The sequence below is a fragment of the Trachypithecus francoisi genome, unplaced genomic scaffold, assembly GCF_009764315.1.
Source record: "Trachypithecus francoisi isolate TF-2019V2 unplaced genomic scaffold, Tfra_2.0 Lachesis_group2, whole genome shotgun sequence".
Taxonomy (NCBI): domain Eukaryota; kingdom Metazoa; phylum Chordata; class Mammalia; order Primates; family Cercopithecidae; genus Trachypithecus; species Trachypithecus francoisi.
Genome location: NW_022681465.1, coordinates 102,773,397 through 102,796,923, shown reverse-complemented (window position 1 = coordinate 102,796,923; position 23,527 = coordinate 102,773,397). Strand labels below are relative to the sequence as shown.

General features: G+C 41.2%; 1 protein-coding gene across 1 annotated transcript in view; it reads left to right on the top strand.

Moving 5' to 3' along the window:
- Nucleotides 1–7,513: 7,513 nt before the first annotated feature.
- Nucleotides 7,514–23,527, top strand: part of ZNF366 (zinc finger protein 366) — a 69,433-nt gene continuing 53,419 nt past the window's right edge. The window contains exon 1 of the mRNA XM_033179837.1: nt 7,514–7,685. The gene's annotated coding sequence lies outside the window, so the exon portion shown is untranslated. The remainder of the gene's footprint in view (nt 7,686–23,527) is intronic.

The window sequence follows — 23,527 nt, the reverse complement described above, 5'->3', positions numbered from 1 at the left end:
ACCTCCATTTCTCTCCATGTGGCCGTCTCCCTAGGTTACCTGGGTATCCTCAAGACATGGCTGCTAATTTCCCCCCAAAGCAAGCAATCCAAGAGAGAGTAAACAAGGTCATGCCTGTAATCCTCGCACTTTGGGAGGCTGAGGAAGGCAGATTATCTGAGGTCAGGAGTTTGAGACCAGCCTGGCCAACATGATGAAACCCCGTCTCTACCAAAAATACAAAAATTAGCTGGGCATGGTGGCGCATGCCTGTAATCCCAGCTACTAGTGGCAGCTGAGGCAGGAGGACCACTTGAACCTGACAGGCAGAGGTTGCAGTAAGCTGAGATCGTGCCACTGCATTCCAACCTGGGCAACAGAGTGAGACTCTGTCTCAAAAAAAAAAAAAAAAAAGCGTAAACAAGGAGGACTTGTTTTACTCTTAATATGACTATAACCATTCCCCAACTAAAGATGCCTGTTTGCTCATACCAGATATTTGAAGTTCAGACTGCATGTTCCTTGGTGGTTAAGTCCACAAGCCAGTTGTAATATGGTAAAATATATATTTGGCCTTAGTCCCCATTTCCTGGCATACAACTCCTAAAATCCTTGGAATTTTCAAAATGATGTGTCTGTCGGTATGCTAATGAGTTGACAAGTGGCTGGCAGCCCAAGGTAGCTTCAGGATGGGGGCTGGTCACAGGAAAGACCAAGTTGTAATTACAGAGTTGGGACTCTCAGCCTCACCCCCTAACCTCCAGGAAGGGGAGAGGGGCTGAAAGTTAAATTGATCATCAATGGCCAATGATGTAGCCAATTATGCCTGCATAATTAAGCTTTCATAAAAACCCAAAAGGACTGGGTTTGAAAGCTTCCGGATGGCATGCCCAGAGACGACATGGAAGTTCTTCCCCTCTTCCTCCATATTTTGCCCTATCCAACTCTTCATCTGGTGTTCATTGGTATCCTTTGTAATATCCTTAGTAATAAACCAGTAAATGTAAGTAAGTCTTTACCTGAGTTCTGTGAGCTACTCTAGCAAATTAATTGAACGTGAGGAGGGAGCCATGGGCACCCTGATTTGTAGCTGATTAGTCAGAAGTACAGGTGAAACAACCTGTGGCTTTTGATTGGCACCTGAAGTGGAGAAAAGTCTCATGGGACTGAATCCTCATCCTGTGGGATCTGATACTGTCTCTAGGTTGACAGTGTGGACACTGAATTCAATTAAAACACCCTACTGGTGTCTGCTGCAGAATTGTTTGATTCCTAGGTGTGGGGGGAAAACTCCCATACATCTGGTGTCAGAAGTGTTCTGTGTTGTGAAAGTATAGCAGGAAAAATGGAGTGTTTTTTCCTATATCCTCAGACCAGTTCTTAAAACCATAATGTGCTGGAACTCTGTTATAACACCAGTAATCTACCAAGTGTAACAGTTTTCTTAGAAATTTCAGCCTGGGTTCTACACAGAATGCCTAGGGTACATTTTCTCCAATGCTAGTAGTTCAAACACTGAGTTGTACTCCATCCCTCCCACTTACCACTCCTGGGCTAGCTTGGAGGATGCCACTAGCTTTTTGGTGACAGCACTGGGTGTGTGTTAAAGGAAAAGGAGCTCTCTGTTGGGTGAGTGTTGAGAAATTCAGACATGGGACAATGACAGCAAGGCAAGCAGACAGGAGGCTGGGGTGGAATAAAGGAGGGTAGGCAGTCAGCTTTGGAGGCTCTGGAAATTGGGGATGGCAGGGGAATGGTAGATATTGCTGTTTGAAAGTAGGAAGCTTTCATAAGCCAGTTATTCTTAGGCCAGGCATTGCCTATATTCATTCTCCAACAGACTCTGTTCATACAACATCTGAGCGCAGCTCTTAAACTTGGTCGTCCTATGACATCTCCAGGCACTGACACTGAAACCGCCTTTGCAAAAATTATCACTGAGGAAATTATGACAGTGAAAGAGATCAGACCTAATTGACTCTATCTTGCTTCTAACCTTTAAGCTATCCTTGTTCATTCCTGGGCATAGGCTGAACTAACTTTGGGAAGGAATTCAGCTCATGGTTTGACTGAAACAAAAGTGATAATAGCCGTTTCCGGAATAGACCCCGTTCTTGCCTGGGGACCAGTCTGCCTTTACAGGACTAACAAATTAGCTACAAGATTAGAAATTACAGTTTAGAGGTCATGTAGCCTCTGGCTCCAAGAGTCTGAACCTCCCCAGATTGCTCCTGGGGACAAGATCACTATTGTCAAGTCTAAGATCAGTGTGTGAGGTATTTTGCAAACTGCACTGGATGGATCAGCTGACACCATCCAGACCGGTAATGTGGCTCAACCAGTTCTGCCATCCCACCCAGGAACAGAAGACAGCAAGAAGACCTGACTTCCACCCGCTGTGATTCCATCTCCAACCTGACCAATCAGCACTCCCCACTTCCCAAGCCCCTACCACCAAATTATATTTAAAAACACTGATCCCCGAATGCTAGGGGAAACTGATTGCAGTAATAATAAAACTCCGGGCTCCCTCACAGCCGGCTCTGTGTGAATTACTCTTTCTCCACTGCAATTCCTCTGTCTTGATAAATGGGCTCTGTCTAGGCAGCAGGCAAGGTGAACCCACTGGGCAGTTACAACACGTCCACCTATGTCTCTTGATAGGCCTTACTGGCAGGATCGAACTTAGCCTAGACTTTACAGTGGCTCATCTGCTTCCACTCTTGCCCCTCTTCATTCTTTGCACAGTGACCAAAATAGTCTTTCTGAAATGCAAACCTGATCATTCTATCCCCTTAGTAAAATCGTTAATGATTTCCCACCCTTCTCAGGATCAAGGTCACAATCTGAACCCAGACCTGTCCGACTGGCCCTTGCATGAGCTGCCCCTCACCATCTTCCCTGACTCAGGCTCATTCTTGAGGTCTCAGCTGACATGCCCTTTTCAGGAAGAGCCTCCTGACCTTCTTGTCCACATTTGGTCCCCGCTATATGCTCTTGTAACTCCCAGACTTAATCTTCAGAGCACTAACCGCCATGGTAACTGTTTAGGTGTTCAGGTATGGTTTGTTTGATTTTTTGAAATGTATCTCTCCTCCACGAGGCAATAAAATCCAGAAGCACGTTAACCACACCTAGCATGGGGCTTCCTGGTCCTTAAGACATGCTTATTAAAGAGCTGCCCAATGAACCTTTGTGTCTTTTATATTATAAAACATGTGGGTCTCCAATTTTAGGGAGCAGTCATTAGTTTTTACCATGCGCCATGCAGTGTTAGTTTAGAGAGCAAGGTAGGTTAGCTTTGTGGTTAAAAATTAGGGCTCTGAGCCAGAATTCCCTGGGTTTGAAATCTTACTATTTGTGTGGTATTAAGGAGGTAGTATGATGTCTCCATTGCTCAGTTTCTTCATCTATAAAAAGGGCAGAGGGATGGTGGATGATAATAGCACCTACTTCATAGGACTGTTGTGATGACTAAGTTGGTTTGAAGTGTGAAGTGTTTAGAAGTGTCTGGCACATGGTAAGTATGTGAAAGATGTTAACCTATTCTTATTTACTCCAAATACTGTAAAAAATAGATGTGTTCTTATCCCCACTTGTCATATGAAAAAACTGGATGCATAAAATAGACTTGCTTCAATAACCTGTCTAAATGAATCCTTCATAGCATCTTTTCATGCTAAAAAAAAACTTAAAAGGAAGAAAGAAATGAACATTCTCACATTTTTGAGAGTTGGGACTTGGAGGCTTTTGGGGTTTGGCAAGTTGAAGACAATAAATCAAAGAAACAAAGGAAGTTTCAAAGCAGTTTCAGCCCGGGGACTGCGCCATCCCTCCTGCACTTTGATATAACAAAACTTAGCATGTTCGTGAGAAGCCCAGAGCGGGAAGGAGAGACATATTTTCCATCAAATCTGTAGTGGAGATGGGGAGCCGCTGGAGCGTGACTCAGAGCAGCAGGAACTAGCATCTCCAGGTTGCTGCAGGAAGTGAGAACAGTGGCTCCTAACCAGTGCCCAAGCGCCTCAGGAACTCTGCCAGTGTCTCCAAAGGCATAGCCATGTCCTCAAATCAAAGTCATTTGATTTCTTTTTTTAAATCTATGCTACGCATCCCCTTTGAGAGGAAGTGGGTGCCAAAGGATACCAAACAGAAAGACTGTGAGTCACTGGAGTGGCCAATCTTCCTGGAGAGAGATGAGTCCTGCATCAGTCTTCTAAAAAGACATCTGGCAGGGACAGGGATATTCCTGGCAGCTCATTTGTAATGGCTCCAAACTAGAAACAATCCAATGTCTGTCTTAAGTAGAACAGACATATAAATGGTTGTATATTCACAGAATGAAACCCTATCCAGCAATGAGAGTGAATGAGCCACAACTATACTCAACAACAGGGACGAATCCCACGAATATACTATCGAGGCAAAGAAACCAAACGAAGTGCAAGCCAATACCATTTTCACATAGATTCAAAACCAGGTAATGTGCATCCATGTCAGGTGCTGGAAGTCAGGGCACCGGACAGGAGGTAGTGACAGGAGGGGCTTGGGGGCCTCTGTCCTCTTTCTTAATCTGAGCGCTGGCTACTCAGATATGTTCCTTTTGTGAAGTTCCCTGACTGGTACACTTATGTTTTGTGCGCTTTTCTGAATAATATGTTCTATTCCAAACCTTTCTCCATTCTCTCCTACCCTGCTACCTCCATGATCTGAAGTCGAGTTAGTCTAGGAGTCAACAGATGACCCCTAGAGTCTGTGTCATTGGAAACTGGTGCCATACAAATTAGGACGCTTCAGAGGCAGGACGCCATTTTGAGTAGAGCTCCTATTTCCGTGATGCTGGTTCTGAGGGTTGGGGTCACAGCATTGTCCTCACCTTGGTTTCTCTCCTGTCCTCCTATCTAGTCCCAGAGGTGGGCAGCCCCTCTCTCTATTCAAGTGATCTCTATAATACGCTTTGCAACATGGGGCTTTCCTGAGGGGCGAGGGCCAAGGCCATATGCCATTCCTGCTCATGTGTCTCAGCTGGATCCTTCACTTTCAGTCAGGATCCAGATAGGCCAGGACAGAACTAGAGCTCCAGTGGGCTGATCAGAAATCTCTCCTGCCAAACCTAATGGGAGGGTTGGAAATTTCTACTCCTGACACCCAGTGGGTGGTTTCACAAGTTTTAGAGGGTGACTGCTCAGGTGATTGGCAGCATCGGGAAAGAGGGAAAAGCCTTTTCTGTGACTCTCACAGGCAGGACTGCAACGCGGTGTGAGCATGGAGCAGCTTGGCACAAGGCAGCATTGAGAGTCCCCTGGCTAGCTACGGGGATGATGTCTGATCCTGACTGGATGCTACCCCATTCAGTCAAAGCCATGCAGCCTGAAATGGCACATGTCCCCATCCAGGCTGTCTGGGCGGGTCAGCTGGCCTGGAGACAACAACACAGCCTCAACGTGACAGTCCCCACATTCTGCAGACTTAAAAGGGAAATCCTTTGGATTCTGCCTGGACTCCTGGGGCTCAGCCCTGGCCTTGCCCTTGGGGCTGCAAAGAGGAATAAAAATATGGGAAGGCCTGTGTGTAGCTGCGATGGATTCTTCAAATGATCAGAGGTGGTTTCCTGCCTGCGAGGAGTTGGTACCCTGAGCTCCTTGTTCCTTGGATCCCTCCTTTCCTCTGCTGCTGATGCCCCTGACACCTCGCCCCCTCCCTTTTGCTTCTCCTCACCCCACCTCACTCCCACGGATGTCTGCTTTTTTTATTGTGAATTTCAGCTCCCTGCTTGTTTCACCTCCGGTTACTCAAAGTTGCCCCAGTGTTGCTCCCCCTTTAAAAGACTCCATTCCTAAGCCTTCCTGCTCCATTCTCTTATGCCCTTCCCTGGCTTTCTCAGATTTTCATTTTCATTTCCCTTCCCATTTCTACAAAGGCAGGATGCAGAGGAAGGCCAGCAGAGGGCAAAGAGCCCAAGAGCCAGGATCAGGAGACAGGAACATGTTGGCGTGTGGCTATGGGCAAACCATAGAGACTCTCTCTGGTCATCCGTGTTCCCCACTGTTAGTGAGGCTGGGTCACCCAGGCCAGAACTCCAGTGCTGTGGGGTGTGCCAGTGTTGGTGCTCTGGTGGATGCAAAGAATGGGACTCTGCCCTGGCTTGTGCACACCTACCGAGTAACAAAATCTTCATGTCTCTCTCTAATACACGCACACATATTCAGGTAACTAGATAGACAGAGAGATAGATAGATATGTAGCTAGATTAGATAGATGATGGATAGATAGATAGATAGATAGATAGATAGATGATAGAAAAAATGTGTCAGAATAAAAACATAATCCTATAGGCCAATAAGGACTCAATCAAAATCTTACAGGGTCACTGAATCAGAATCATTCTTCCCCTTAACTTACTTTCATGACTCTCTGCAATCAGGTGTATCTGTCCACCCCGTTTTTTTCACAATTGAGTGAAATGAGGAAGTAGTGTAAGGCTGGTTTTTCTTTTGCTGCCACAAAAGTCTACACAGCGGCTGGTTCCTGTTCACAGTGAAAATGGTGCTAACCAGATGAATGAGGGACACAAGAGACATAACACAAATCAAAGAAGTTAAAATTGAGCTTATTCCTAAATGCAACTAAACCTAAGCAGAGCTCATGCCTGCCGGCTGAAGCCCCAAGTCTTCTACGTTGATAAAGGGTACGCCCTCCATTTTCTCTGCTCCTGCCTCCCCCATCTTTTTTCAAACACCGTGGCTGATTTATCTAAGCCCTATGCTGCCTCGCAGTATTTTGAAAACAAATTAGAAAGCTCCTTCCAGTTTTCCAGAGGTGATTAAATCCAAGAAGCCTTAGGAATGTAGAGGATAGAATAATATAAACAACAGATCTGAGATAACCATGTCCGGCAGCAGTTGCGGTTAGTTGCTTCTTTTCCTTTTTCGTCCATCAGTGATGGAAGCTGGATTGAGTCCACTGCCTAAAGTTTGGTGGGCATAAATCTGCTATTTGATCCTGGAAAAACTCTGAGGATCTAGAGTCAGTGAGGAATTGCAGCAATGCTGGTGTTTCAAAGGGCCTAGGAAAAGCCAGGAGTCCTGGCTGACCAGCCCCGACACTGTCTTACAGGCTGCAGGTTTACCTCGGTTAGCACAACAGGCCAAGCTCTCCCTTGCTCTAAGTCGACATGATATGATTTGTTCCCTTTCGGCTGTGTCAGTTCTGCAAACCAGATACCAGAGGCTGCAGGCTCAGGAGAGCCTGCCTGTCTGGAACACCGTTTGTTTGGACAGGACAGGCCACTAAGGCGTTTCATCTCTTTAAAACTGCCAGGGCAGACAGCATATTTGAGGAATTCCTTTTTTCAAAGATTTTTTTTTTTTTTTTTTTTTTGCCCCTTCCAACATTTTGTTTAAGAGAAAATGAGATGTCTATCTTCTGTTTCCTTATTTTTTTCAGGAAAGCAAAGGGTTGTTGACTTCCTCCCTCTCCCCTCCCTTCCTTCCTTCTTCCCGAAGGTACTCATCTGAGAAAAAGAGAACGAAGTATTGTTCCTGTTCTCTTTCTTAAGTCATTCGAAACACTGTCCCTGCGAGTTCTTTAAGTTCCCTGCAATCTGTACACAAGAGAAAGAGGGAGAGAGAGAGGGAGAGAGACAGAGAGAGCAGGGATCAGGTAAAGGAGTGGGGCTGCTGCAGCCATTCAGACCTCAGGAGCTGGTAAGTTACCCATGCAATCATTTCTGCTTCCATTTCAAGGTTCCTGGGTGGATACTGCTGTGGGCATCTTCAACAGAAAATACCTTACTGGGTATAGTCCTTAACCAAAGGATATGAGTGATAGATGGCCCAGAATTTAAGCTAATAGTTTTTTTTGGTAAGAGAATACTGATGCTTTGCAGAGCTAAGGCTGGCAAAACTAGAAATAGAATTACATTGGGACTAAGGAGGACACTGCGTTAAATCTGAATTTTGGCACAGATCATGTGGCTGGGTGAACCAGGAGCCACTGGCATATGAGATGTGTCCCACTGGAGAATTTGCTTTTCCTCAGTACTGTGTCCTGGGAACCTTATCGGGGTGTCTGTCAAGGACTGTGGGTTTGCTCTGGGGTTTTTGTTAACACGTTGCCTGGATTGAGGTGCCCTTCTCCTGTTCTTTTCTTTCCATTCAACATCCCCCTAAAGGAGGACTGTTAATTGTTGTATGATGGTTATTCTGCATCACTGAAGTAGGAGGGAAAGAGAGAAGGGAATGTCACTTGGAAATACTTCTGCATGTGGGGAGCTTATGTGTTCAGGTTCCCCATGCGGGTTGAGTGTAAATTTATTATTTTCTGTCAGTGGAAGATGTCATCTGCCACACGATAGAAGGCAAAGGTTTTGGGGCATATAGCTTTAGTTTTGGAAAACGATATGCAGCTAGAATGGGAGGATTAAGATGGATTGTTTATGTCAGTAGGTGGGAAAAACTAAGTTATAGACGCAATTGAAAAACATTCACCCAGTGCCTGGTTTTCCAAGCACCAAATAGGGCAAAGCAAGCTAGTCAACCTTAGATACGCAACTAGTTTTTAAAAGTCTAACTTGCTTCGATTAAATTTGTCATAAAGGATAATGTTACCAGGAACCCATCATCACAAGCCATGAGGGAGCCGAAATCATGTTGTCAAAAATAGCTCAGCAAGGTCACTCTGAGAGATTCGTTATGTTTCCCAATATTGATACTTTAATTCAGAGAGATGTCGAATGGATAAAAGCCAATGGCCATGCATACTTTTAAAAAATATTCACTGCTGTGAAATTCACTGATTAAAATCATCTGGGATGTGAAGAATAAGATAAAAATAGCTGGAATCTCATTTTTAAAATTAATTTGGCTAGACTATGCTTTAACCACATTCAAGTAATTAATCTTTATTCAAAATTGAACCATCATCTTACTAAGGATGAGAAAACATGATAGAACTAGACTGTGATATAGCTTTTGTTCCATTAGTCAGACCTCTTTTTTCTTCTCCTTTTTTTAAGAGACTTTCTTTAGGAGCACCATAAAATGAGCAGTGTAAAGAGACGTGAATAGTGTTTGCCAGCTTGCGGATGCAAAATTATTCTAATAACAATTGAAAATTTTTTACAGCTACCCTACCACCTCCTCTAACTACTCCATTTTCATAGATCTTCAGATCAAAAGGTAGCTGGAATAGATTGTCGAGGGCATTATTGCATCATTTATCAGCAACTGTGGCCCTAGAAGAAAATGCAGGTCTGCGATCTTGACTTGCTCCTTTCAGTTTCATTTCTCTTGATAATGTATTGAATTTTGTGCTCAACAAAAACAACATCACAGAACACATTCTAGTTTTGTTGAGTAAAAGCATCAGATGCAACACAATAGGAAACAAATGACAGCAGAGTCATTTGTTAAAGACAAGGAAGGCAATTAAATTAAAGACAAGGAAAGCATAAGGTGGGTAGGCCAGTGGCTCAGAAAACAGCCCCAATGCTAGCATGAGTATTCACTGTGGCTTGAGATTAAGAAGCTGAGGATATGCAGTTTTCTTTTAAAGAAAAAAGTGTATTCAATATTTCCATTTAAGTTGCTAAGTCATTGCTGTGAAAATATTTCTTGGATACCAGGGGAAAAGAATTTTGGCTACCCAAAAAATAAAAGCCATCGACTAGTTTAGTCTAAGTCACTACCACTCAATCTATCTTTACTCACTCAACTCCAAGGAGTGAGTTGGCATTTGTGGAAACTTCCAGTGTGTGATTCTCTGGGGGTCATCAGAGGGCTCTTTTGTGATATCATTGGGGGAATTCCAGTTTGAAGTGATCCAGAATTTGAGACACACAATATTTTATTCGTTAATTTCTGCCAAAAATGTACACATAACTAAATTACAATTTCTTATACACATTTTAAATTGTGTTAGAATGTGTGTCCTGATCTGTGTACTGGGATGTGAGTCAAATTAGAGTGAGTAGAGCACAGGCTCTGTTGTTATACTAATTTTTGTTTGAATTTCAGCTTCGTTGCCTACTGATTATGGCCCTCAGGGCAGGTATTTAACTGTTCTAAGTCTCAGTGCCCCCAAATGTAAAATTGCATCAACATAATGGAGTTGTGAGGATTAAATACAACTATTGACATAAAACACTTAACATAATGTTTGGCAAGTAGTAGGAGTCAATCAGTGTCAGTTATATACTTTTTAAGAGTCATATATTAACACTTAAGAGTACTGTATTTTGTTAATACAGAGAATAGAATGAGTCTCCTATAATCTGTGTCATTATTCTTGCTTGATACTATATCAAGGATCTAACAGAGCAGATATTATTCCTCATAGCGTTAGAGTTGGGCACACATTGAGTGAAGATATTCTGAACTCTAAATTCTTATAAAATAAAAGAGTGTAGAGTTTAGTGTATTGATATTCATCTTCACTAGTGGCAGAAATGGCAGATTTAGCTTCATTGAATGCAGCTATATTCAACACAGCTCGATGCAGGGGCAAGTTTGTCTTGGGATAAAAGTTTTCAACTTAGATGAACGTGCAAAGAGACTTCAGTTATATTGTAGACATTTTATTCTCCCTTTCACCCACTTCCCCAACTGCTTGAGATCTGTGTTATTGGTGACCTTTTCCCTGGTTGTGGAGGGCTGGAGACACTTTTTTTTGGAGACCATCGTGGTTGTACCATGACTCAGCTAAAGAGAAAAGGACTTAAAGTGACACATTCTCCTCCTGCCCAGGGCTGAGCACACTTGGGGTGCTCTCTCCTCAAACATTCTAATAGTGAGCCACTCACCTTCACACAGAGAATAGAACACTGTATCACCATGGGTGTGCGTGTGTGTGCGTATGTGTGTGTGCGTGTGTGTGTGTGTGGTGCCTGGTTGATCCAACTGCTATTTTTCTTTCACTCTAAACTTTAAGACCTGTATGACCGTTAGTTTGTCAAGTAATAATGATGCTTTTTCTTAGGTCTTAGTTAAATTTCTCTCCACTTTCCAAAAGCAAAACACACAACAGCAAAAACAACAAAAAAATCTACCACCAATAACCAAAGCCATTCAGGTCCTTTTGTTAGACTGAGAGCTTGTGGTATAACAGATACGTATTTGGACACTTAACCTTAGGGACAAATCGAAGCTGAGTTGTTCTGCACTAACGTGCAAAAGGTGCCCTCTCATGTGGCTTGGTGGAGTAGGAAAGACCAGATTGGGAGTCAGAACGCTGCTGTTCTCATCCAATCTCTGCATTTCCTAGATGCATGACTCAACAGGTTTCTTTACTTGCTTGGACCTCAATTTTCTCATCTGTGAAATGACAAAATGGGATAAATAAGTAATTTTCGAGGTGTGTGTGTGTGTGTGTGTGTGTATTAGAAGTCACCTGGGGGCTTGTTTACAGTCTCCTCCTGCCCTACCCACTTCATGGGATGATCTATGAGACTCTTGCTGACATGCTGTGATTCTCTAAAACAGATGGTCAATGTCTTGCTCCGTCTTCTTCAGGGTAGCATTAACTGTAAATGCTTGTTTGAAGAGCCATACTTTCAAATGGAATTCCTATTCAGCACTGGATGTTCTCTCTAGAAGATAGTTCTGAGTATATCAAATGTTATTTTAGAAGCTATTAGTATTATGAAATAAGGAATGTCCTAGCCGGTTGAGCAATCTGATGATAATGATCAATGTTCTAGAACCATATGTAAATCACAAGATCAATTACTTAGATCTGTAAACATTATAAATCAATATAAATAGCACTTTTTTTTGAGACAGAGTCAGGCTCTGTCACCCAGGCTGGAGTATAGTGGCACAATCTCAGCTCACTGCAACCTCTGCCTCCCAGGTTCAAGCGATTCTCCTGTCTCAGCCTCCCGAGTAGCTGGGATTACAGCTGCCTGCCACCGCGCCTGGCTAATTTTTTGTATTTTTAGTAGAAACGGGGATTCACCATGTTGGTCAGGTTAGTCTTGAACTCCTGATCTCAAGTGATCCACCTGCCTCGGCCTCCCAAAATGCTGGATTACAGACATGAGCTACTGCGCCCTGTTGAATAGCACTTTTTGATTTATCCATTTCTATATTATTTGCATCTTAGAGTGAGCATGTATTTGTTAATCAAGGAAAACACAGATACTAAGCTTTGTCTATTCCCTTTAAAAAATATTAGTAGATTCTATCTCATAAGGTTTTGTTTCTTAGTTTTTTACAATGTGTGCTGAGATGAGCCTATTTTACAAGTTAGATCCTTGTCCCTAATTTAATGGTAATGTAGAAAGGCAAAAAGATTGATAATGGTGTTTGAAAAACCAGCATTCACACGTCATATTGTATGCTTCAGTTATAAGGAAAATATAAACCTTATAGAAAAAGTTGTTCTAATTTTCCTGATTTGGTTTTTACCTAAATCACTCATTTTTTTCTTGTATGATTATATGGATAATGAAATAAAGCAGCAATGGACACAGATCTCCCTCTGACAGTAACACAGAGGCAACAAATAATTTTAATGTGCACCCTCAGAAACAACTAGCCTAATGATGTCTGTTCTTTTTGACTACTCAAAAACCAAATACATTTACATAAAGCAATGGTATTTACATACAAGAATAAGAACACGTCCTCATCCAGCATTATGTGTAATATAAGGTTCACAAGAAAGTAAGCACCACGAGGACAAGGACTTTGTTTTGTCCACTGCTGTTTGCCCAGGGCCTACAATAGCACAGAGCCTGTCATAGATGCACAATAAATATTTGTTAAATAGATGAGTTCATGAATCAGTGGGCTGTAGAGTGAAAGATGCTATCTTTATACAATGCCAAATGAAGCTGTTAATTTGTTTAAAAAAAAAAAAGTTAGTCAAACTTTTTTGGAGTCTAGACAATGCCAAACTGCCAGCTTGATGTATTTATCCCTCACCTGAATTGACTGGAATTATATGGGCTTGTTCTGCTGTTGTGTGCATGCGGCTGCTACATGTGTATTAAAATGTCATCTTGGTAAGCACCCCAACCATTTGTTCATGGGAAATTAACATTTATCAGATAGATACACAGAAAAGACTGTTGTTGCATTTTATTTTCCATTTATTTTCTGGGCAGATGATGGGTTTGCAAATTGTTTTTGGCGAAAGAGAGCATGGTCATTTGTTTTTCCTTGACTAAAAGAGCTGTGAGCCAGGATCCAGCCTTGTAGGAAATGTTCAGCCCTCTGGTTTGTTATAGGCAAAGGCTGTGAATCCAAGCTAAAGGAATGCCACTTGGGCTGAATTGACAAAACACCATGGGGTAAATTCAGGGAGAGAAATGTGATATCCTTGCTGAGCACAATGCCCTTTCCTTTATTTAATTCAAGGCAATTGAAGAAAGCCAAAACCACTGGATCAAGGCAGTTTTATACTTACTTGGCAAATTTAAAGTGGCAAATCTACATGCCTAATACCAAAAGTTGAGATTTTGGATGATGCTTTTTACATTTAACAACATTGGAGTTCTAGGTATCTGTTAATTGGAGTAGAAACCGAAAAGGCTCTTTCTATTAACATTGATAAAATCTCTCTTTAGTGTCAAGTACCAGGGCACACAAAGATAATTCTGGACAATTCTCCTATATTCCTTTGATAGATTATGGCCCCACTCTGACCTCATTCTGTGATGACCACTGATACTAAATGGGAGAGTGATTTACCAACAACGGCACTACCACCACCAGCGCCAGCAATTATGGAGGAGTCATTACTAGGTTTGGGGCCTCCTCAGAACTTTAGATACTTCATTTCACTTACCCCATTCTCAAGTACGTGCCTTATTCTCCTCATCTTAGAGGTGAAGAAAGGCAACCACCTTGTTTAACAGATAAACTAGAGAAAGTATGTGATTTGCTCAAGGTCAGTAAATTAATGTTGCTTGTTTTCAGTTTCCTTAGTAAGGAAAAAGTGTCATCTGTAGCTAATAATTTCTTTTAAAAAATGTGTATCCTTTAAGGTAGTAGCCTTCAAACGGGGTCCAAGGACCAACAGCATGGCATCAGCTAGAAGCTTGTTAGAAATGCGGAATCAATCCCAGTTCCACCGCAGATCTACTGAAGCAGAATCAGCATTTTAACAAGATCTCCAAGTGACCAGTTGCACATTCAAGTTTGAGCAGCACTGCCTTATGGTTTTGGACTGTTGCACACAGATTGATCTGGGAATGTAGGTCCCTATTCCAAGGAGTTACAAAGCCATGTGTTAACTTTGACCTTGTCCAAGACAACATACCTCCCTATTAAATAGTGGTATTACTGGACCAGTCTCCCATCTATTCAGCTCTGAGCAACAGTAGGCATGATTTCTGTGATCTCCCCCATGAAGTTAACTCCATATCATGGGATCCTAGCACTCTCGGAGAGGAAAGGTTGATGGTATTATTTTCAGGTGCTTTCTGAGCACCAATCATCAGAGTTACCTGGGGCAGATTTCTAGGCCCTTCCCCAGATCTAACAAAGCTGAAGAGGGGACCAAGGCTTTGCTTATTATTCAAGCTACTGGCTCAGGGTAAGAAAGCCCCCAGGGAGGGTAGTGATGAGTATTTAAGGGAGATTACCCTAAAAAATAGTTTAGCTTTTTTCAGTAGCTTGAAAAAAACATTTAAAACAGTAGTGCACGCATGAGGGAACCGCAGAGTTCTTCCAGGAAGAAAAGGTACTCTGCCGGTTTCTTCCTTTGAGTGTTTGAGAATGGGGATGAGAAATCTTGCCGTCTGCTCTGTGTCTTCCTCAGGGAGAAAGGGAGGATCCCCTTCTCTAGCATCACAGCCAAGGAGGAGACGCCAGTCCACACGCCTCCCTCTTCCCAGTGAGAAAACTCTGTGGAAAGAATCCTTAGAGTTTCCTTTGCACTGGGGACTCACCGTTCTCTCCTGGAACAGAAATCAAGACGGGACTATTGTTGGAGGGGTGGGGGAAGGAAGCAGCGCCGGAAGAGAGCGAGGGAGAGGACCGGAATCACCTCTGGTTCGCTGAAGCCTGGACAAAATGGGGCCTCTGCCCGGATGGAGCCCATGGCATCTCTCCCGTTACTGAGGCCCTCTGGCCACCTTCCATGGAAAGTGCAGGGAGATGAGGAATTTCAGGTTTTCAGGGCTGTTTGGTGGAACACCTACCTCCGTAGTGTCCACCACTTGTTTCTTGCTGTTTTTTTAGTTCAGGCATTTTCTTTCCCACAGCACAGTGGAATTTCCTCCTTTCACCCCTACTTCCAGGGAAATTTTTCAGTTGTTTTTTTCTCTTTTTTAAGTACAAAGAAGGGTCTTCTAGCATTATCCTAAAAAAGGTACATATTGAACATTTTTAGGGTACCGAAGAGTTCTATGCTTAATCTATAAAGGCACGGTTCCTGAAGTGCTAGAATTTGAATTCTTAGGGTGAGGAACACGCGAACAGTTCTGAAAGGTTGCTGGCAGGTATATCCAGAATCTCACCTCCTACCTGGCTTTTCAGAGATCTGGGCAAGGAGGGACTATTCCTGGCATTGTCTTTCTTGACATTCAGGAAACATTCAGTGATGCAGCAGGCAGGCAAGCAAGCGTCTCCTCCAACATGGTCTGCAGCCCTCCTGGCACCCAGTGATTTCATGGCACAATCACCTGTCTCTTACTGGGGAGAAGTCTCCGGGGCAGAGAGTTCTGGTGGCAGCCTGGGCCCCAGATCTAAATGGGGATGTTTGTGAAGGAATAGAGATACCAGTTTTGTGGGTAACAAAGTTCTACTCAAAACTGCATCATTTTGCAGAAGGTAATCCTATTCCATGTGTCTTCACATCCTCCATATGTTCAGACACATCTCACTATTTAGAATGACTGACACTGGCTCTTTTCCCCCTTGAGTCTCCTAGGAGAGAAATTTCAGCATCACATCTTTAATACATGCAGTTGGGAAGGACATTTAATGGTGAGAAAATCCCATTTCAGAAGGATTAGGACATAAAATGCCAAATGTATTTGCTCTTCAAGCAATATGGATATTTTGGGAGGGGTCGTGGTTTGCTGAAGTGCTATCACTATGTACATGGTACATGTACCTTACACTTGTGTATACATACACACACTGCCTACACAAAATCTTTGGCTCTTATAAAAGATTATGAGCCAATGGGTTAGCCCCAAATTGTGTGACTCAAGAATATAGTATCTGATGTTCAATCTCTTAAACTTCCAAAGAGATTTACTGTCCTAATTATATTTTTCTTAGTGATGTTAAAAAGAGCTTGAATATTGTTAACTAGTGGGGGCAGGGAGAAAATGAGAGAAGATTTAAGTGTTACTACAAGCAATTCATAAAGCACTTCATTCTCTTACTGTGTGTTGTTTTGAGAATGTGAGTAACGCAGGAAAGAATGCTACTTAGAGTCAGAGAATAGAGGATTGAGTGTACATACTGACACATGAATGGAACTAAAATGCATATGGGAATTTAGTATATCATAAAAATAACATGTATATCAGTGGAGAAAGTTGAATTATGTAATTAACAAGATTGGGACAACGGGGTAGCTATTTGGAAAAAAAACTTATATTCCTACTTGATTTTTTTTTTTTTTTTTTTTCAAGACAGAGTCTCGCTCTGTTGCCCAGGCTAGAGTGCAGTGGCGTGATCTCGGCTCACTGCAAGCTCCGCCTCCTGGGTTCACACTATTCTCCTGCCTCAGCCTCCCAAGTAGCTTGGACTACAGGTGCCTGCCACCACGCCTGGCTTTTTTTTTTTTTTTTTTTTTGTACTTTAAGTTCTAGAGTACATGTGCATGACGTTTATATCATGTATAACTCCCCAATGCAATCCCTCCCTCCTCCCCCCTCCCATGATAGGCCCCAGTGTGTGATGTTCCCCTTCCCGAGTCCAAGTGATCTCATTGTTCAGTTCCCACCTATGAGTGAGAACATGCGGTGTTTGGTTTTCTCTTCTTGTGATAGTTTGCTAAGAATGATGGTTTCCAGCTGCATCCATGTCCCTACAAAGGATGCAAACTCATCCTTTTTTATGGCTGCATAGTATTCCATGGTGTATATGTGCCACATTCTCTTAATCCAGTCTGTCACAGATGGACATTTGGGTTGATTCCAAGTCTTTGCTATTGTGAATAGTGCCGCAATAAACATACGTGTGCATGTGTCTTTGTAGTAGAGTAATTTATAATCCTTTGGGTATATACCCAGTAGTGGGATGGCTGGGTCATATGGTACATCTAGTTCTAGATCCTTGAGGAATCGCCATACTGTTTTCCATAATGGTTGAACTAGTTTACAATCCCACCAACAGTGTAAAAGTGTTCCTATTTCTCCACATCCTCTCCAACACCTGTTGTTTCCTGACTTCTTAATGATTGCCATTCTAACTGGTGTGAGATGGTATCTCATTGTAGTTTTGATTTGCATTTCTCTGATGGCGAGTGATGATGAGCATTTTTTCATGTGTCTGTTGGCTGTATGGATGTCTTCTTTTGAGAAATGTCTGTTCATATCCTTTCCCCACTTTTTGATGGGGTTGTTTGTTTTTTTCTTGTATATTTGTTTGAGTTCTTTGTAGATTCTGGATATTAGCCCTTTGTCAGATGAGTAGGTTGCAAAAATTTTTTCCCATTCTGTAGGTTGCCTGTTCACTCTGATGGTAGTTTCTTTAGCTGTGCAAAAGCTCTTTAGTTTAATTAGATCCCATGTGTCAATTTTTGCTTTTGCTGCCGTTGCTTTTGGTGTTTTAGACATGAAGTCCTTGCCCATGCCTATGTCCTGAATGGTAGTACCTAGATTTTCTTCTAGGGTTTTTATGGTATTAGGTCTAACATTTAAGTCTCTAATCCATCTTGAATTAATTTTCGTATAAGGGGTAAGGAAAGGATCCAGTTTCAGCTTTCTACTTATGGCTAGCCAATTTTCCCAGCACCATTTATTAAATAGGGAATCCTTTCCCCATTTCTTGTTTCTCTCAGGTTTGTCAAAGATCAGATGGCTGTAGATGTGTGGTATTATTTCTGAGGACTCTGTTCTGTTCCATTGGTCTATATCTCTGTTGTGGATTTTTTAAATTAAAATAAATTCCAGATAGATCAAAGACTTAAAATGTTAAAAATAAAAATATATGTGAACCCAAAATTTTGCTTTAAAAAGTCTGAAATAAAACAAAGAAAACATAAAAACTGTAGAGATTTTTTTTTTGAATTGCAGAGTAGGAAGGGCCTTTCTAGTTTTACACAGAAGCCTTAACATTTATCATGCATTTTATTGCATTACAATAAAAAGCTTCTGCAGGGCCAAAACTCAATAAACAAAGTCAAAAGACAAACAAAAAACCGGAGGAAGCATTTGCAACATGTATCACAAAGAACTTAGTATAAACAGAAAAATGAGCAAACGACATGAAACACATATGTCACATAAAATGAAATATAGTTGGCTTATAAACATGCACAAAATAAAAGATATTTTAATTCATAATAAGAAGATGCAAATTAAAACTATGAGATACCAATTTTTATTTACTTTATCGGCAAAGATGAAACATTTGTTAACACATTTTTCTGTGGGGTTCTGGAGAGAGCTCTCAGATATTTCTGGTGTAACTGTGAATTAGCAGAACATCTACAGAGAGCAGTTTGTGAATGTCTATCAAAATGTAACATTGACTCCTCTTGAATTTATCCTGTATAAATAAGATGCAAAAAGACAGACCCACAATGCAATGTATCTGCCACAGCATTATTTGGACAGAAAATAATTAGAAATAGCACAATTGTCCATCAATAACAGACTAGTTAAATTAGTACAATGGAATATTGTGCAGACCTACCAAATGAGGGAACATAATAGAGTCCAGAAATGGACTCTCGGTATATGTTCCATTGGATTTGACAAAGGTGCCAATGAGGGGAAAATAGTCTTTTAAACAGATGATACTGAAACAATGCCATGTCTATAACAAAAGAAAAAATGAACTTTGGCCCTTATCTCACACTATACACATATATTAACTTGGAGTAAATCATAGGCCTGAATATAAGAGTTAGAACTATAACATTTCTATAGGGATACACAGAAGAAAATTTTTGTAACTTTGGCTTAAGCAAAGATTTCTTAGTTATGATGCAAAACATGAAATACATGAAAACATTGATAAATTGGACTTTATCAAAATTAAAGACTTTTGCTCTTCAAGAAAAAGATACTGTTATAAAAAAAAAGACAAGCAACAAACTAGGAGAAAATATTTGTGAAACATATCTGATAAAGGACTTGTGTTAAGAATATCTGATAAAGGGCTTGTTTTATACATATTTTAAAAGTCTTAAAATTCATAATAAGGCAAACAACCCAATTTAAAAATGGACACAAATTTTGAATACTTAAAAAAGATATAGAAATGGCAAATCAGCACATCGAAGACACACAGTATTGCTAGATTATGAAAATGCAAACTAAAACCACAATGAGATATCACTACACATCCAGTAAAATGCCTAAAACCAAAAAGATGGAAAATACGAAGTGTTGGTAAGGACGTGGAGAAACTGAAATTCCCATATGTTGTTGGTAGGAATGTAAAAGGGTATTGCCTCTTTGGAAAACAGTTGGATAGTTTCTTAAATAGTTAAATATATGCTTACCATACAACTCGGTCATTTTACTCCTGGGTAACTACACTCAAAAACTGAAATCACACATTCCCATGAAGACTTGTGTGCAATGTTCACTGCAGCATTATTCATAATGCTCCCAACTGGAAACAATCCAAAGGCTCATAAATTGGTGAGTGGATAAGCAAAAGCTGGTTTATCTATGCAGTGGAATACTACTCAACAATAAAAAGGAACTATTGACATATGCAACAATGGATGAATCTCAAAATCATCATGCTAAGAGAAAGAAGCCAGGCACAATACTATTAAAGGAACCAGACACACAGTAAATTTTGAGTGATTTTGTTTATAAGAAATTTCTAAAAGCACAAAACTATAGAGACAGAAAGTAGATTAGTGCTTTCCTGGGACCAGGGGTGGGAGCAAGATCGGCTGCTAATGGACATAATGGAACTTACTGGAGTGATGAAATTATTCCAAAATTGGATTTTTTGGTGGTTGCATAACTGTGTAAATTTTCTAAAACACATCATACTGCATATTTTAAAACACATGAATTGTATATCATGTAAATTATACCTCAATAAAGCTGTTTAACTTGAAAAAAAAATGAGGCAGCTTCATAAGTTCTGATAAGGGAGCAATCTCCAACCTGTATAGTTAAGTAAAAAGGCCAGGGTACTTTAATTCTACAGAGTGCTATCATTTTTGTTAAAAAAAAAAAAAAAGTGTATTTTTCATGTGTATAGAATATCTCCAGAAAGATACAATAGACTTGCGGATAGAATTTACCTTTGGATGAGGGAGTAGGATGGCTGGGAGACAGGGATGTAAGGAAACATTTAACTATATTTCCTTTTTGTACCAGGGTGGGGTGGGGTTTTTGAGACCCATGTGAGCCATACCAGCTCTTTTATAGTGGGCAAATGTCTGAGCCTTTGTTTTCTCATCTGTAAAATAAAGCCGATCTTTAAAGATAATTCTGATTTTAAGTACCATGCTCTGAGAATTTCTTTAGGGATGAGCATCTCTCACCTGCCGACATTCCTCTCGTTCTTTCCCTGCCAGCATGTCACCAAATGCCACATATAAAACCACAACCAAAGGCTTTGTTCCTTTTCATTCAGTTGCCTCTCAGTTTATTGGGGCCATGTTCTCTTGTCACATATGTAAAATATGTCAACCACAGTGAAACGGCAGCCTAGAAAGCTAGGGGCAAACACACAAGACAGTATACAGTATACAGGAGCAGTCCTAGGGGCAGCTGCTTGAGATGAAACCCCAGCCACCTCGCTTGCTAGCAGCGTGACTATGGGGAGTTCACCTGTGCGGTTTCTTCATCTGTATAACAGGTATAAAATAGCATCCCCTCTTTGGGTAGGAATTAAGAGTGATAATTCATGTAAGTAGTAATATTAAATAAGCAGTTAGTCCTTTTAATTATTAATCTGAACTCCCCTACTCATGGGACCAGGAGCTTTCCTGGGAGTGGGGGAAAGAAAGGCATGTCAGTTAACAGGTTGTATATTCATTACCACTGTGAACTGGGGGTCCTGGCAGGGATGAAATGGCTTGTTTTTTCATGCAACAACCCAAAGGGAGAGGCTGGAGTAAATTCTGCTCCCCACAAGCCAATATCAATGAGGGAAACTTCTTCAAGAAACTTCTTCCAAGATTCTATCTCCTGGAGTCAGTTTCATCCTGAAAATGTGAAGAAGGCAAGCTGTAAAACTACAAGATTGTGATACTATGCGGGGGGTTGAGCCAGTTAAGTTACAGTGAGTTTCAGTTTACATGATAAATGTGCCTTAAATTACATTTGGATTAAAATATTACTGAATATTAATATGGAGACACTTGCATAACCTCCTTGCCATGGTAGTCATTCGACAAAAATGAGTTGTTGCTTCAAATCAAATGAAACCAAGTCAAACACCTCTAATTACCATGATATGTGCATGCTCCTGTTCCCAACTTCAGTCTCAGTGCAGAAGCAAGGGTTTTATCTAAATCCAGACAATTATCTGTGAATCCCTGTAACTTCAAGGGTCTCAGTCATGGATAGTAGCCCTCCTGACACCAAAAAAAAAAAAAAAAAAAAAAAAAATCTCTGACAGCTTTTAGGAGCTGAATTTCCCCTGTGTGTTTAAGGTGATAGCAGACTCCTTTTCATGATCAGATCACATTTTAGAACCGGATTCTAGAAGGCACAGTTCAGTTTAGTGGTTGCTCTGCTTAATAATTCTTTCGTGTCTGTCTTCTCTTCTTAACTACATCAGAACTGTGTTCGTCAGGGACCGTATTTTAAACGATATTTGTACTCTCTAGGACAAGAGGCTCTCCAAATTCTTGCTGGTCTCACATTAATTCTTTCAGACCCTTTGAAGAAATAACAGCTCTTATTATCCTTATTTTAGAGATGAGGAAACTACAGCTCAGAGAGAGTAAAGGATTCGGCTGAAGTCATATAGCTCCATGGATCTGAAGGAGAATGTAGAGTTATTGCAAAGAGTCTGTACATAGATGTCAAGTGCTTAATGTTTTTGGACTGACTAAATCAATGGTTTAGAAGTATATGGACCTCTGTTTATGTTATAGTATATGTTGTATTATGGTTATGTTACAGTAATTAACGCATTCATTGATTAAATGTAAATTTTAAGACTGGACGTAGTAGCTCATGCCTGTAATCCCAGCACTTTGGGAGGCTGAGGTGGGCGGATCACAAGGTCAGGAGTTTGAGACCGGCCTGGCCAACATGGTGAAACCGCACCTCTCTAAAAATACAAAAAACAAAAAACAACAACAAAAAAAACGCTGGGCCTGGTGGCTGATACCTGTAATCCCAGCTACTTGGGAGGCTGAGGCAGAGGAATTGCTTGAAGCCAGGAGGCGGTGGTTGCAGTAAGCTGAGATCATGCCACTGAACTCCAGCCTCGGCAACAGAGCAAGACTCTGCCTCAGGAGAAAAAGAAAAAAAAAAAAATGTTAATGTTACTGAATTCAAAATAGTTTTTATTTTGTATTTTTCTAACTTATTAGTAAGGTGCAAATTGGGTTTTTTTTTTTTTTTTTTTTTTTGAGGCGGAGTCTCGCTCTGTCGCCCGGACTGGAGTGCAGTGGCCGGATCTCAGCTCACTGCAAGCTCCGCCTCCCGGGTTTACGCCATTCTCCTGCCTCAGCCTCCCGAGTAGCTGGGACTACAGGCGCCCACCACCTCGCCCGGCTAATTTTTTGTATTTTTAGTAGAGACGGGGTTTCACCGTGTTAGCCAGGATGGTCTCGATCTCCTGACCTCGTGATCCGCCCGTCTCGGCCTCCCAAAGTGCTGGGATTACAGGCTTGAGCCACCGCGCCCGGCCGGGTTTATTTTTTAAACTTACAAGAGGTCCTTGATCTGAGAAGTCTGGAATCCACTGAAGTAGACCAAAGCTAGGGCTCACTAACAAATTGCAGAAGATGTGTTTAGAAGAATCTAGGTCTTCTGGTAGCAAAGAACATTTCTATTCTTCAGTTGCTACCTATAATAGGTTTGCATACTTGATCAAAGTCTAGAAAATGGTGGAAGTATTGATCATCATTGTTTAATTTCTTCCTTCATCTAACAACTATCTCCCAAAAAACTTCTAATTCTTTCCTTTATTATCTGTGTGACCTTGGGAAATTTGCTTAACTTATTTGTGTTCTAGTTTCCTCATTGACAAGGTAAGGAGAATAGTAGTACTTACCTCAGAGGGTGCTGTGATGGTCACATGAGTTAATGCCTGTGATGTCTTTAGCACATTCTTGTCACATAGGAAACACTCAGCAAATATTATTGTTGCTGAATACTTGAGACTGTTTTTGACACATAGTTGGGGCTCAACAGACATTTTTGGAATGATTTAGTAAATAAATGAAAATGTGAAGTAGGAATAAGGGCAGTTCTATATATAAT